Here is a 17,490-nt window from a genome sequence, read left to right as displayed (position 1 = left end):
TTTAGCGTTTGTGAGCGTAATTGCGAAAAATGACTAAATCGCATAACGATCAAAAGTCTTAATTTGATAGCTAAGGGTGTTAAATTGCCATGAAACTTAAATTGGGGGTCTTTAAAGGGCAAATATACCCTTAGACTATATCTTGGCCTGCCATGAGACAAAGAAAATATAATGGTCAATTGTTAGGTATTTGATGACATAATATGTGATAAAATAATACCCTAAAAGCCTAGCCATCATCTTTTTTCTCCATCCGTTCTTCTTGTCAAAAATATCATCCATTAGAGGGGTTTTTGAAGCTTGAAATTTCATCCATTTATTCTCTCTACAAGTAATTATTTTGATGATTTTTCTTGATGATTTTTGCACTTTTAGAACCCTTGTAACATGACATTTCAAATGAGGAGACTATTTTGCAAAATAGTTGAAAGTCTAGGGTTTTACCATGAGAGTGTTCATGTTTTTTTCTAAATTTTTATGGAAGAAAATGAATCATGGTTGTGAAATAAACAACTTTTGTGAAAAGATTTCTCATGAAAACTCTAAAAAGGACCATTTTGCATAAGTTGTAAAATAGGTGATAAATGTGTGAAATAATGAGAATTGTGGGCTGCTTTTAGTATAAAAAGAGATCGGCTAGGCTTGGTTAGTGAGAAAATGTGATAAAAATCGATTTTTGAACCTAGAGGTAAAATGGTCATTTTGTGAAAGTCTAGGGGCAAAACGGTGATTTTGCTTAATTATAAATTTTCGAGTGTCTAGAGTAATTTGCTGATGAGATGAATGAATTTCTATCATTTTAGATCAAGAATTACAAAATCCGGGCCTAGACCGGGGAAAAGCTCAGCAAGTGGACTAAGTCGAGCTAGTCGTCTACATTTTGTAATTCGAGGTAAGTTGAATGTAAATAATACAACTACGTTGTTATTATATGTGTTTGAATTGATATGGAATAAATTGCTTATTTGTGGAAATGATTACGCAAGATGAACATTGGATAGTAGAACTCCCGTTTGAACCTTAGGGAATAAATCAGATATTCATGCCATGACATTCGAGTTAATTATATGCTAGTGTAAGACATGTCTAGGACATGCATCGACCACATTACGAGAGCCAGTGTAAGACCATGTCTGGGACATGGCATCGGCATTGAAACAACATCCAGTGTAAGACATGTCTAGGACATGCATCGACCTCGAGATGTAAGCCAGTGTAAGACATGTCTAGAACATGCATTGGCTACAAAATGTGTCAGTCTAAGACCATGTCTAGGACATGGCATCAGCACGGATATGTGAGAGTCAGTGTAAGACCATGTCTAGGACATGGCATCGACTTGATAGCTGAGCCTATGTAAGACCATGTCTGGGTCATGGCATCGGCATTATACTCTATGTTTGAGGTTTAATGAATATCCGATAGCATTCCAAATGGTTCGACGGTGAGAAATTCAGTTTAAGTTTAGTGAGAAAAGTATAACCATGTTGTAAGTGGTACAGGTACCTATTTGAAATGTATGAGATGAAAGCTTAAAATATGCTATGTGAATTGTATTGGGTAGTGACGAGTAAGTAGTGCTTATGCCTACTTTTGTATTATGAGCATAATGATGGATGGTAAAGTTACTGTTATATTTATTTGCATACAACTTACTAAGCTTTATACTTACCCTAATTCTTTCCATTTTCTTATAGTATTGCCTAATTAGCTCATGGATTAACGGTTGTCGGAGGCATCGATCACACTATCAATTGAAGCACTTCGTATAGTTAGATCTCTTTATTTTGATTATGGCATGTATAGGACTCTTTGATTTTACTTTAGTGTCACATTATTTTGGGGTCAAATGTGTTGGCTTGCTTTAACATTTGACTCATTTTGTACAAGGCCATGAAAAATGGCTAATATTGAAAGTTATTATTTGAATGTAAAGTAGTTTTTTGTGAATGAGGAATTGTTAGTATGGTTGAAATATATGAATTTTATATAGACCTTAGCTATGGTTGTTGTTATGTTATGTTTCAGGGTGGCACAAGGCTTGGTAGATAGCCCTATATTGTGCACACGGGTAGACACACGGTCATGTGTCTAGGCCGTGTGTCCCCTGCACATAAAAATTTCAAGTTAATATGCATGTTAGTAAACACATAGACAGAGACACGGCCATGTGTCTTAGCCGTATGGAGGGGCGTGTGCCTTGCCCATGTGCCTTAAATTGGATGTTGACGTCCGAAATAGAATGTCAAGGTTTTTAGACATGGGCTAGGACATGGGCGTGTCATGGCCGTGTAAGAGACACGGGCCAAGGACATGGGCATGTGCCAGGCCATGTGAAAGCCCCTGTAAGTTCGAACATAGAATTTAATTCACACGGTCATAGGACAGGGGCGTAACCCTAGTTGCTTAGGCCGTGTGGGTCACATGAGCCATCAGCACGGCCATATCTTAATGACCACATAGGCGTGTTACCCTTCCATACGGGCGTGTGCCCTGTTTTTCAAAGGTTAATTTTCTAAGTTGGATAATGAGCTGAACTGATCCTAAATGGTTTCGAATGGATGCTTGAGACCTCGTCGGCCCTGGTTAAGAAATTTAAACAAAGCTTCAAAAGGTTTTAAGTTTGATCAAGTCTTAATGATTTTGAAAACGTTGGAATGTATGTATTTAAATAAGGTAATGCCTAGTATCCCGTCCCGGAGTAGGACTCGGGTGTGGGGTGTCACAGTAAGCTATATTAGCTTAGTAAGTTCGCAAGGTATTAAACTGAACTTATTGAATAAACACATATTAAACATTTTCATAAATTATAATGTCCACATATACTTTCAACTTTATAACATGAATTCATTTACATGTACCATAATATAAATTCATTTAATTTCATCTTCATACCATAATTCCAAACATACAATTATCAAAGCTTCACAAGTTTATTTATTTCTATGTTCATACGGATCAAAAACATTCTTATCAGTTCGATTACATTTACATATACAAAATCAACTATCTATATAACTTCATTCAAACCAACATTTCCTCACATTTCTTTAGCCAACGTGAATCGTGTTAATATCATCAAGTAATTGTATTTCGCATGTTATATACCTTATGAATATATAGATAAAACAACATAACTCATGCCTCATTTAACATCCAATTCATACTTCCATATAGCCAAATGAATCCATTTTGGCATAACACATAGTTATACACAATCTTTCTCATTTCATATACATGATACAATATGAACTCACCACTTTCATTCGATTCTCACATAAGTTTTGTACGTACCTATATTACTTACTTCATTTGTAGTTTCATTCTTGCCTTGACTATGCCCGTTGAACCATTCAGAATCGTTAAGGATACCCATAAATCACATATGTCTTGTACAATGCCATATTCCAGATATGGTCTTACATGTTATCACATATCGATGCCGATAGCCCAACTATGGTCTTACACGAAATTATATAACGATGCCAATGTCCCAGAGATGGTCTTACACGTAATCACATAATCATGCCAATGTCCCAAACATGGTCTTACACATAATCTCATCTCGAAAATCCTAATGTCATGACATTCGTATCCTATACTATTCCTAAGGTTCATACGGGACTTGCAGACATTAAAACTCTGTTGATTGTGCTCGTACTCATTTCCAATCAGCATTATAATTCAATTCAACAATAATAATAAATTTATAGCACAATTTAATAGCATTTAATAACATACGAACTTACCTCAATCGTTGAAACAACGGAACAGATCGAGTAGTCCGATACTTTATCATTTCCACGATCTAAACCCGTATTTCGCTTTTCTCAATCTAGTTGTAATCAAAATCAGCTTATTTAATCGTTAATTCATTCAATTTAACACAATTTACACATTTTAGCAAAATTATACTTTTGCCCCTATTATTTCACATTTTTGCAATGTAGTCCTTATTACATAAAATCACAATTTCATGAAATTAAACACAAACCCAAGCTAGCTAAATTTTCCATATATTATTATCAGCCCATATTTCCAATTTATTTCACATTTTAACCACTAAACTTCCACATTTTACTATTTAGTCCAAAATTGACATTTTTACTCAAACTCACTTTACAGAACATGTAAAACTATCATCAAAATTTCATATTTCATCATCAAACATCAATTAACACATGTATTCAAAAATGGTAACTATCAAAATCTTTAACAATTTCAAAATCGAAGGTATGGTCTAGCTAGATTATAAAGCAACGTTCTAAAAAATGTAGAATTTATTAAAAACCGAGTCAAAATGGATTTACTTTCTCAAAGCACCATGGCCGAACCTTTAACACACAAAAATGGTGTGTTTTTCTTCTTCCCAATCGTCTAGATGAAGATGATAGCCATCAAATTATATTTTTGTTTTACTATTATACTGAAAATAACCAAATTACCATTTTAACCCTTAATAAAAGCCATTAAAAACATATAATGGTTGTCCATAATAGTCCACTACCATTTAAAATGGTTTAATTACCATTTAAGGCCATCATACTTAAAAGCCAAATTCAATTGACACCTTTAACTAATAGAATGCAACTTTTGCATTTTACACGATTTAGTTCTTTTCTCAAATTGAGCAATTAAATGATAAAATTAGCTCACGAAATTTTCACACAAACATGTTGTCATGCTATAAACACATAAAATAATATTAAAATAAATTTTCCAACATCAAATTTGTGGTCCCAAAATCACTGTTCTGGTTTAGCTAAAACTGGGCTGTTACAACTCTCCCCCTTAAGGATTTTCATCCTCGAAAATCTTATCAGAGAATAAAATAGACACTTGCTTTCTTATAACCTTATCAATCTCTCACATAGCCTCTGATTTCTGAACTCTTTAATCTCACGAACTAAGATTCTTATCTATCTTTCGTTATATGTCATATCAAGTTGAATTTCAACTTCTAAAAAAAATTATATACAAAGGGTCTTATCTGAATCGTCGCATCATAGATATAAGAAACACATTATGGATCTTCTCAAGTTCTGAGAATAATATTGGCTTTATTTTATCAATAATCTCATATGGCCCAATGAATCACAAACTCAACTTCTCTTTATAGCTAACTCAAGAAATTCTATTTTCACAACAATACTTTCACCAACACTCAGTTCACTAACTAAAATTCAATGTTTTTACGTATCAAGTCTGCATATGTTTCTGAAATTGCTTTCAGACTGTCGTGAATTACTTTCACCTTCTCTTCAGTCTCTTTAATCATATCGACCCCGTAATTCTTTTTATCACTAATCTCATATAAAACTTCTTACAGTGCCATCTTTATGCTCAACTGATAAATTATTATTATACGTAACTCAAACAACAGTAAGTATATTTTTCAAATTCTAAAACACAACAACGAAACATTACCTTGAGAATCTGAATCTTTCCCTCAGATCAGCCATCCAAAATAATGGAGTCTGGCACATTGTGTGATCTGAAAGTCTCTGACATGTATATCTCGGCTAATCTATCAAGAGAGAAATCTATACATATTGAGATAGAATGTGTAGACTTCTTCAAACTATCAACCATAATTCTGATAACATCTATATTTTACAAAATCCATCGAAATTCTATTTCATTATTACTCAGATATCATGTGACAACCCGAATTAGGGCCTAATCGGAATAGTGGTTTCGTGACCACAAATCCGAGATAGAAATAATTGTTTTATAATTATTTTGGGGTTTATGATATGATTGCATGATTGTGTGAAAATTTCGTGATGAAATTCTATGCCTAAAGTGCTTAAATTGAAAGTAGGGACTAAATCGAATAAGTTGCAAAATTTGCATCCCAGAAGTTTTTAGTATGAAATTGTTTTGGAATATTAATTAGGAGGTCTTAAATAGCAATTTGACCAATTTTAAATTCATGGACAAAATTAGGACATGGAAGGAATTTTTGAAAGTTTAGTAAGGAGGGCATTTTGGTCATTTGGATATTAAATGAAATAAAATGGGAAAAATAACACAAAATTGATCATCATCCTCCTTAGTTGCTGCCGAATTCTCCCTCTCTCCATAGCTAGGGTTTCTTCAATTTTCAAGCTCCATAGTAAGTGATTCCAAGCCCGCTTTTAATGTTCTTTACGCTTTTGGAATCCGGAAGCTCGATTAAGCTTATGCTAGTAATAATTTAACCTAGGGTTCACATTTGGAAAAATACCCATAGGTGAAATTTGTGTATTTTGATGTTTTATGATAGAATATGAGGTTTTAAATTATGTTAAATAACTTGTGCTACTCGGTTTTAAGTGAAAACGAGTAAAAGCAAGATAATCCAGAAAATACCTATTGTTCATAACTATATGATAGAGTGAGAATTTGATGTTGTTGTAGAAGAGAAAATGTTCAGCATATCATAAAACATAAGAATAAGGGCTGAAATTAAATTCCGAGCCTAGGGGCAAAAATGTAATTTTGTAAAAGTTAGGGGCAAAATGTAATTTTACCATAATGTGATTTTGGATTGAAATAAATAGTATGAGTATTAAATGAGCTAAATGTGTTATTATAGATCAAGAAAGACGCGAATTGATCTCGAACAGGGGAAGGAAAAAGTTTTGGACTAAATTGCAAAATTTCCATATTTTGCACCAAGGCACGCTTGTATGTAAATATTACAATAATTTCATGTACATTCTTATATTTCAGCCTATTATATAAATATACTAGCTGATGTTAAAATATAAATCGACTATTGGAAGAATGGAAATAAATATAGAGAGAGAGATCCTGCTGAACATTCTGAGAGATCGAATGAAATAGAGGAGCGTAGCTAGGTCACATGTATGATGCCGAGTGCACATCATGTGTACAAGAAAGCTACGAGACACCCTGTAGTAGCTAGGTCACATGTGTGATACGAGATGTATCCCATGTAGACAAGAGAGCTACGTGAAAGATAAATGTAGCTAGGTCGCATGCGTGATTCCAAGTGAAGGACACCATGTAGACAAGAGAGCTACGTGAAAGATAAATGTAGCTAGGTCGCATGCGTGATTGCAAGTGAAGGACACCATGTAGACAAGAGAGCTACGAGACAAATCGGTTGGGTCGCATGAGTGGTACTAAGTGTTCACCATGTGTACAAGAGAGCCGAACTAAACGAAGTATGATGGTGGGGTGTGTCAAACCATTAAATATCGAGGATTGATCCGAATTGTTCAACGGGATGGTTTTGTGGTGATATTGTGGTTTGGACCTACACTTATGGTGAATGAAATGTGGTGAAAATGATTTGTGGTATATACATATATAAGATAAAATGAGGTTAGCATAAAGAATGTGTGAAAGAGTGAAACTAGCATTAAAACTGTTTTTAAATGGTATCAGTGACGTGATTTTGAAAAATCACCAAAAATAGGAGGAATATAATTAGAGGTTGAATGAGATGTAAAATTAAAGCTTAATGAGTCTACTTTCATATAAAAGAAACAGAGCAAGCAAAGGAATTCTATATTTTGAGATATTTACAATTGTATGTGACTTGCTCAGGATGAATACGTGATCCCCTGTTCCAACTTTGAAAAATCATTAAAAATTGTACAAAGAAAATTAAGAAATATAGTTTACATGCCTAAATTCCTTATTGAGACTAGTTTTAAATGAAACAGACTTCAGGGTTGTTTGAATTGTGTACTGAGAGAAATTCAATTTGTAGTGAACAGAGGTCAGATCAGTCGAGCTGTGTAACAGGGGAAACTTTAACTAATAAACTGTACTAATCGGCTGAACCAAAAATTATAGAAAAAAATTAACAAAAAGCTTTATGAGTCTAGATTCAGGGAAATTTTACGGATTTGAATTTCGAGTTTTTTAACTCGAGTTATGATTTATTTAGTGAATATGACGCAGCAGAGACAGCTTAATCAAAGTGGAATGAATAGTGAAGTTAAAGTAGATGTACTCGAATTGTTGTGTAAACATGTTAGATTTTTTAATTAGAATTTACATACTTACTTACTAAGCTATAAGCTTACTTTGTTTCTCTCTTTTGTCTTATAGTGTTCTTCGCTTGCTCGGAGTTAAGGATCGTGAAGATCTATCCGCACTATCATACTTTAGGGTATTTGAACTAAACGTTTTGAATTATGGCATGTATAGTAGGCTTAATTATTTTGTTACGTGTCATATTTGTCTAGGTTTAAAATATTAGTTACATGATTTCGACCAGCTAATTTGTACAAGCCATTAAAGTTGGCTAATATTGTTCAAGACATATTTATATTTCGGTTATGTTTAATGGTATGTGTTATGTTCGGTAATACCTTGTATCTGCTCCTGATTTCAAGAATTGTAAGGGGTGTTACATTTAGTGGTATCGAGCTATGGTTTAGTCGGTTCTCGGACTAATAAAGTGTGTGTAAAAGTCTAGCTATACATGCCATAAAAATATTGTGATAGTGCGGTGACTCGATTATTCTAAACTGTGTTTTGTTTTAATATAGTAATGGATCCCAAGGAACTGCGGTGATGATGTCGCTAGTAATGCGCCGCTCCTTTACAAGGGACCGCTACCGTGGAAAGTAGACCTGAGACATTGAGACAAGGAGATGAGGCTCGGGATGCCTATCTCCAAATGATGAACAATTGGTATACTGAATTTATTCGAGCAAATCCAAATGCTCAACCTCCTCCACCCCCTCCTATACCTCAGACGATTCCTATATTTGCATGAATTTAGTATCCAATAAAAAGTTGCTGTTGAATTTATGAGTTTACGATTAAAGTGTCGAACCCCTAGGCCAATATGTGCTAGTTGACAAGGTTTGCAAGAATTGCCCATTAATGATTCAAGGTCATGCTTTTCCGCCAACTTGATGTTGTTACCATTTGGTGAGTTTGACGTTATCTTGGGAATGGACCGTTAACATTGTATGATGCTAAGGTAGATTGTAAACAAAAGACACTAGAGTTGAAATGTGAAAATGGAGAAATTCGTGGGTTGAAACAGATGAATCAAATAAATTGCCTATGGTGATTTCGCATATGTCCGCACGTAAATACATGAGAAAAGGGTGTGAAGCTTATCCGCTTATGTAATGAATATTGAGTTGCCCTAACCGAAATTTGAATCAGGCTTATAGTCTGTGAGTTTCGGATGTATTTCGGAGGAATTGCCTGAGTTGCCTCCGAATAGAGAGATAGATTTTGCTATTGATTTGTTGCCGCACCGCACCGATTTCGATTGCTCCATATAGAATGGCTCATGAATTAAAAGAATTGAAGGCTCGATTGCAGGAGTTAATGACAAGGGATTTGTGAGACCGAGTTTCTCTCCCTGGGTGCTCTGTATTATTCAGAAGAAGAAGGATGGTTCAATGAGACTTTGCATTGATTACCGCCGACAATAAGGTGACTATAAAGAACAAGTACCCATTGCCGAGGATTGATGATTTATTCGATCGCTTAAAGGGGCCACAGTGTTTTCAAAGATTGATTTGAGGCCCGGTTACTACCAATGAGAGTTAAGGAGTCGATGTGCTAAAACCGCCTTTAGGACAAGGTATGGACATTATGAGTTTCTTGTGATGCCTTTCGCTTAACAAATGCTCCACTATATTTATGGACTTAATGAATCGGATCTTCCTACCATATTTGGATAAGTTTGTAGTAGTGTTTATAGATGACATTTTAATTTATTCTCGAGATGAGTCTCGAACATGTCGAACACTTGAGAACTATATTGCAAATCTTGAGAGAAAAGAAACTGCTTGCCAAGTTTAGTAAAAGTGAGTTCGCTTCGTGAAGTCGGATTTTTGGGGCATATAGTCTCGGTGATGGTATTCGGTGGATCCAAGTAAGATTTCGCGATCGTTGATTGAAACCGCCAAGAATGTATCCGAGGTTAGAAGCTTTTAGGCTTAGCCGGTATTATAGACGCTTTGTTGAAGGATTTTCGATGATTGCCTCTCCTATGACTAAGTTGTTGCAAAAGAATGTTAAGTTTGAATGGACCGATAAATGTCAACAAAGTTTTGAAAAGTTGAAAGCACGATTGATGTAAGCACCAATTTTAGTACGCCCGAGTCGGAAAGGAGTTCGTAATTTATAGTGATGCATCATTGATGTGCCTTGGATGTGTGTTGATGCAAGAGGGTAAAGTGGTAGCTTATGCTTGAGACGCTTAAAACCGCATGAGAAGAACTATCCTACACATGATTTGGAACCGTCATGTTGTTTTTGCCTTGAAGATTTGGCGACATTATTTGTACGGTGAAAAATGCCGAATTTTTACCGATCACAAAAGTTTAAAGTACTTGATGAATCAAAAGGATCTGAATCATGACAAATAAGATGGCTTGAATTATTAAAGGATTATGATCTAGTGATTGATTATCATCCGGAAAAGCAAATGAAGTTCTTGACGCCTTGAGCGTAAAATTTCTTTTTACTTTGAGAGCCATGAACACGGGTTAGCATTGTCGATGATGGGTCAATCTTAGCAGAGATGAGAGCTAAACCGTTATTTCTCCAGCTTGATTTGTGATGCTCAAAAGAATGATAGTGAGTTGCGGATCAAGAGAACTCAATGCGAATCGAGTTACGACTCAGATTTTCGAGTTGGACCGATGATTGTTTGATGTTTCGAGACAGGATATGTGTGCCGAAAAACGATAAATTGATTCGTAAAATATTACATGAGGTGCACAATGGTCATTTATCGCTTCATCCCGGTAGCACAAAATGTATAATGATTTAAAGAAGTCAGTATTGGTGGCGTGTATGAAAAGGACATTTCGAATTTGTAACCAAGTGTTTGATCTGTCAACAAGTAAAAGTTGAACATCAAGTGCCTTCAGGATTACTTCAACCTAATGGTGCCCGAGTGGAAATGGGACAAGATTACCATGGATTTTGTAACCGGTTTGCCTTTAACTCCTAAAAAGAAGGATGTGTTTGGGTAGTGGTTGATAGATTAACAAAGTTAGCCCACTTTATACCAAGACGCACTGATTACTCACTTGATAAATTAGCGAATTATATGTTGCTGAAATTGTGAAGTTGCACGAGTACCTATGTCTATAATATCGATAGAGATCCAAGATTTACCTCGAGATTTTGGAAAAAGTTACAAGAAGCTTTGGGTACAAAATTGAACTTTAGTACCGCATTTCATCCACAAACAGATGGTCAAACAGAAAGAGTAATCCGTACTCAAGATATGCTTAGATGTCTGTGTTTTAGAATTTGGAGGTAGTTGGGAGAAATATCTATCTTTGATTGAGTTTGCCTACAATAACAGCTTATCAATCAAGTATACAAATGGCACCGCATTTAAGCCTTGTATGGTCGTAAGTGTCGGACTCCTTTGTATTGGACCGAGCTTAGTGAGAAATAGATTCATGGAGTTGATCTAGTTAAAGAAACCAAGAGAAAATAAAAGTAATTGGGATTGCTTGAAAGTCGCTTCAGATCGACAAAAGTCATATGCGATTTAAAAAGAAAAGAGATTGAATTTCGTGGGTGATAAAGTGTTCTTGAAGGTGTCACCATGGAAAAGATTCTAGATTTAGTCGGAAAGGCAAGTTGAGTCCGCGTTTTATTGGGCCGTCACGAGATTACCGAGAGAATTGGACCATGGCATATCGGTTGGCCTTACCGGCAGAGTTAGAAAGAATTCATAACGTGTTTCATGTATCAATGTTGCGACGTTATCGTTCGATCCTTCACATGTGATTTCCCAACGAAATTGAGATTCGATCGGATATGACCTATGAGGAGAAACCAATAAAGATTTTGGCTCGAGAGGTTAAACAGTTAAGAAATAAAAGTATAGCTTTAGTGAAAGTATTGTGGCACGACATGGGATAGAAGAGGCTACGTGGGAACCCGAGGAAACTATGAGGAAACAAAGACCCAAACCTCTTTCTGGTAAGATTTTCGAGGACGAAAATCTCAAAAGGGGGGAGAATTGTGACAACCCGAATTAGGGCCTAATCGAATAGTGGTTTCGTGACCACAAATCCGAGATAGAAATAATTGTTTTATAATTATTTTGGGGTTTATGATATGATTGCATGATTGTGTGAAAATTTCGTGATGAAATTCTATGCCTAAAGTGCTTAAATTGAAAGTAGGGACTAAATCGAATAAGTTGCAAAATTTGCATCCCGTAAGTTTTTAGTATGAAATTGTTTTGGAATATTAATTAGGAGGTCTTAAATAGAAATTTGACCAATTTTAAATTCATGGACAAAATTAGGACATGGAAGGAATTTTGAAAGTTTAGTAAGGAGGGCATTTTGGTCATTTGGATATTAAATGAAATAAAATGGGAAAAATAACACAAAATTGATCATCATCCTCCTTAGTTGCTGCCGAATTCTCCTCTCTCCATAGCTAGGGTTTCTTCAATTTTCAAGCTCCATAGTAAGTGATTCCAAGCCCGCTTTTAATGTTCTTTACGCTTTTGGAATCCTTAAGCTCGATTAAGCTTATGCTAGTAATAATTTAACCTAGGGTTCACATTTGGAAAAATACCCATAGGTGAAATTTGTGTATTTTGATGTTTTATGATAGAATATGAGGTTTTAAATTATGTTAAATAACTTGTGCTACTCGATTTTAAGTGAAAACGAGTAAAAGCAGATAATCCAGTAAAAATACCTATTGTTCATAACTATATGATAGAGTGAGAATTTGATGTTGTTGTAGAAGAGAAAATGTTCAGCATATCATAAAACATAAGAATAAGGGCTGAAATTAAATTCCGAGCCTAGGGGCAAAAATGTAATTTTGTAAAAGTTAGGGGCCAAAAATGTAATTGTACCATAATGTGATTTTTGGATTGAAATAAATAGTATGAGTATTAAATGAGCTAAATGTGTTATTATAGATCAAGAAAGACGCGAATTGATCTCGAACGGGAAGGAAAAAGTTTTGGACTAAATTGCAAAATTTCCATATTTTGCACCAAGGTAAGTTTGTATGTAAATATTACAATAATTTCATGTACATTCTTATATTTCAGCCTATTATATAAATATACTAGCTGATGTTAAAATATAAATCGACTATTGGAAGAATGGAAATAAATATAGAGAGAGAGATCCTGTTGAACATTCGAGAGATCGAATGAAATAGAGGGAGCGTAGCTAGGTCACATGTATGATGCCGAGTGCACATCATGTGTACAAGAAAGCTATGAGACACCTCAGTAGTAGCTAGGTCACATGTGTGATACGAGATGTATCCCATGTAGACAAGAGAGCTACGTGAAAGATAAATGTAGCTAGGTCGCATGCGTGATTCCAAGTGAAGGACACCATGTAGACAAGAGAGCTACGTGAAAGATAAATGTAGCTAGGTCGCATGCGTGATTCCAAGTGAAGGACACCATGTAGATTCCAAGTGAAGGACACCATGTAGACAAGAGAGCTACGTGAAAGATAAATGTAGCTAGGTCGCATGCGTGATTCCAAGTGAAGGACACCATGTAGACAAGAGAGCTACGAGACAAATCGGTTGGGTCGCATGAGTGGTACTAAGTGTTCACCATGTGTACAAGAGAGCCGAACTAAACGAAGTATGATGGTGGGGCTGTGTGCTGAAACCATTAAATATCGAGGATTGATCCGAATTGTTCAACGGGATGGTTTTGTGGTGATATTGTGGTTTGGACCTACACTTATGGTGAATGAAATGTGGTGAAAATGATTTGTGGTATATACATATATAAGATAAAATGAGGTTAGCATAAAGAATGTGTGAAAGAGTGAAACTAGCATTAAAACTGTTTTTAAATGGTATCAGTGACGTGATTTTGAAAAATCACCAAAAATAGGAGGAATATAATTAGAGGTTGAATGAGATGTAAAATTAAAGCTTAATGAGTCTACTTTCATATAAAAGAAACAGAGCAAGCAAAGTAATTCTATATTTTGAGATATTTACAATTGTATGTGACTTGCTCAGGATGAATACGTGATCCCCTATTCCAACTTTGAAAAATCATTAAAAATTGTACAAAGAAAATTAAGAAATATAGTTTACATGCCTAAATTCCTTATTGAGAGTAGTTTTAAATGAAACAGACTTCAGGGTTGTTTGAATTTTGTACTGAGAGAAATTCAATTTGTAGTGAACAGAGGTCAGATCAGTCGAGCTGTGTAACAGGGAAACTTTAACTAATAAACTGTACTAATCGGCTGAACCAAAATTATAGAAAAAATTAGCAAAAAGCTTTATGAGTCTAGATTCTTGGAAATTTTACGGATTTGAATTTCGAGTTTTGTAACTCGAGTTATGATTTATTTAGTGAATATGACGCAGCAGAGACAAATTAATCAAAGTGGAATGAATAGTGAAGTTAAAGTAGATGTACTCGAATTGTTGTGTAAACATGTTAGATTTTTAATTAGTATTTACATACTTACTTACTAAGCTATAAGCTTACTTTGTTTCTCTCTTTGTCTTATAGTGTTCTTCGCTTGCTCAGAGTTAAGGATCGTGAAGATCTATCCGCACTATCATACTTTAGGGTATTTGAACTAAACGCTTTTGAATTATGGCATGTATAGTAGGCTTAATTATTTTGTTACGTGTCATATTTGTCTAGGTTTAAAATATTAGTTACAAAGATTCGACCAGCTAATTTGTACAAGCCATTAAAGTTGGCTAATATTGTTCAAGACATATTTATATTTCGGTTATGTTTAATGGTATGTGTTATGTTCTGGTAATACCTTGTATCCTGTTCCGGCGACGGTAACGGGTAAGGGGTGTTACATATCAACACATGCTATAACATTCCCGAAGACACTTGATAATCAATGTTAACCATTGTAGGCCATATGTAACATTTGTCACATAATTTATGGATTTCTCGATACATGAACTCTATCTCGAAACAACAAACAATCATCGATTCCAATCTGAAATTTATGAATCATGAGTCAATTTATGTTGAACCCTTTTTTAACTTGCAATTCACTGATATATTTACGAACTTTACAAATTCCCTGAATGCTTTTAATTCAGCTAACATCTATCCATCATTTGATAAGATAAATCGCATATTTACCGCTCGTAAGGTACACATAGGTTTCCTACTCAAAACATCCGTGACTGTAATCGTTTTCCCTAGATGATAATCAATTCTAACTTGTATTGTTTCAGCAATTCAGGTGATCTTCGTTATCATAAATCCAAATCTTTTTGAGTCATTAAATACTTTTAACTCAAGTAATCATTAAAGTTGTCACATTATACACCAAATAATCAATGTCACTAACTATTCAACGTGAATACATTATCAATCATCTCTAATTCACATGTCATATATGTAATATCCTGATTTTTGAGTTTTGTCGTGATTCTCAATATTTTGGTAAAGTTTTTAAAATTAGATATTTTGCTGTGAAATTCATAGTTGGAGGTGTAAATAGGCTTATGGAAGGCCCATGTGTTGGCCGAAACCCGGTAGAATTTTTGAATTTTGGACTTAAGAAGTTAGGGGATTTGAATAGGTGGTCTTATTAAAAATTGTGGGTAAAATGTATCACAAAAAGATCCTCTGGTAAAGTGGCTAAGTGACGCCACTAGGGAGCTAAAAAGGTGGGTTGTAAGTGGTTAGGGGAAGACTTGGGTTCGATTCCCTGTGATGTCAAAGGTGATGTAATTTTTATGCTTTGAGCATGCAGGAGTTGTAGCCGAATGGAACTCTGTGGGAGAAGGTTTAAATCAGTCAAATGCATGGATTAAGGAGGGATAAGGGGAGAGATTTTAGGGATTTGAAAGGGAGATAGAGTTAGTCGATTAGAGGGGATTAGGGAGTGGATTTCGGTAGAGGGGTGTTAGGGTAGTATTTTCGGCATTTAGGAATTTAGCTGTGCCGTTTTCTTCTGTAAACCATAGTTTTATTCCTTTCTTTTTTTCTTTCTTCTTCTCTAGCCGAACCACCACCCTTCGATCCACTTTTCCTTCCTTTTCTTTTTCGAAACCTGTTCACTATTCCCTCCCGTTCATCTACTACTTCTATCTTTACTTTTTCCAAAAAGACACAAAAGCCGAAACCTGTTGTGCCGATTTCTTGTTGACCAGCAACTCTCTGTTTTCCTTCACTTTTTGACGGCCAATCCCTTTATCTTCTAGGCTTTAAATAGATTCAAGAAGAGAGACTGTGGTAAGTATTCGTATTCTAAATCAATTTCAATAGTAACTGTTGACAAAAGCCGAAACCCCTATAGTTTAGGGAGGTGGTCGATTGGATATATAAGTCTTATTCGGCTTCTTCATTTGTTTTTGTATGGGTTCTATGGTGGAGTAGATACGTTCGAGGAGCAGCAAGGCGTGGGGTGTCGATTTGGATAAGCTTGGATCAACAGAGTGACTAAATCTAGATCTAGTCATCAATTTCGGCAAAGGTATGAATTCTAAGGCCATTAGGGATGGTGGCCGAATATGTAAGTGTTAATAGGTGGTCTTTTATTTGGTTTAATTACTAACATGATGTAATCCATAAGCGGTTGATTATAGGAGAAATTGCGTAGGAGATCTCGTCAAGGAATATCTCAAATTAGGTGTGTAACGAACCCTCTTTCGTAGCTTAACTCGATGTTTGCAGAAAAGCCGAAATGCTGAAATTTTGGCATTTTAAGGACTTGTGAGCATGCGAATGCTCATAGGTTAGTGAGATTCGCTAAGTTTGATGATCGGGATCGTTGGAATAGGTAAGGGCATGATTTGGTGCACGATGGTAAGTTGGGCCTCGAAGGGCTGAAATCGGGCCCAATGGGCTTCCGGGCCCATTTAGGTAAATTTGGTAGAAAATGGAATCCTGTCAGATTGCGCGTTAATACGGCTAAGACCGTTATGGAAATGGGCTAAATGGGCCTATATGACTAATTCAGCTATGCAGGGCCCATTAGGGGTTTTTGGCCCAATAACTCGGTTTCGCTAAGAATGGGCTAGAATCGCTGTCAAAACACATGAAATTATTAGTAACTGATAATGAACATGGAAAACCCTAATATTTGGTAAAATTTCGAAATTACCCTTAAAACATGAAAATGACTGTTTTGCCCCTAGGTAAAAATAACCATTTTACCCCTAGGGTTTAATTATGAGTTTGATGCATGAGATTTTGATATATATGATTTGATACGATATGCACATGTTACGTATGATATGCACATGATGTATTCATTTATGCATGGGTTGGGTTTATATGGATGGAGGAAGTGCAAAAGGGCTTTGCCCCAGTTTACCGAAAAGGGCTTTTGCCCCAGTTGATCAAAAAGGGCTTTGCCCTAGTTATTAAAAGAGGCTAGGCCTCCAGTTATATGTTAAAGTAGCTATGCTGCCAATGGAGAGTTTGGTTGGGTGGGTTGAGTTATTCCCCACATGGAGAGCTTGGTTGGTACGGGTGGAGAGTAGCGGTTGGTGGGTTGAGTAGTCTCCCCAAATGGGCTTGCATATGTT

This window comes from Gossypium arboreum, chromosome 12 (assembly GCF_025698485.1).
Source record: "Gossypium arboreum isolate Shixiya-1 chromosome 12, ASM2569848v2, whole genome shotgun sequence".
Classification (NCBI taxonomy): Eukaryota; Viridiplantae; Streptophyta; class Magnoliopsida; order Malvales; family Malvaceae; genus Gossypium; species Gossypium arboreum.
This window is presented reverse-complemented; position numbering follows the sequence as displayed.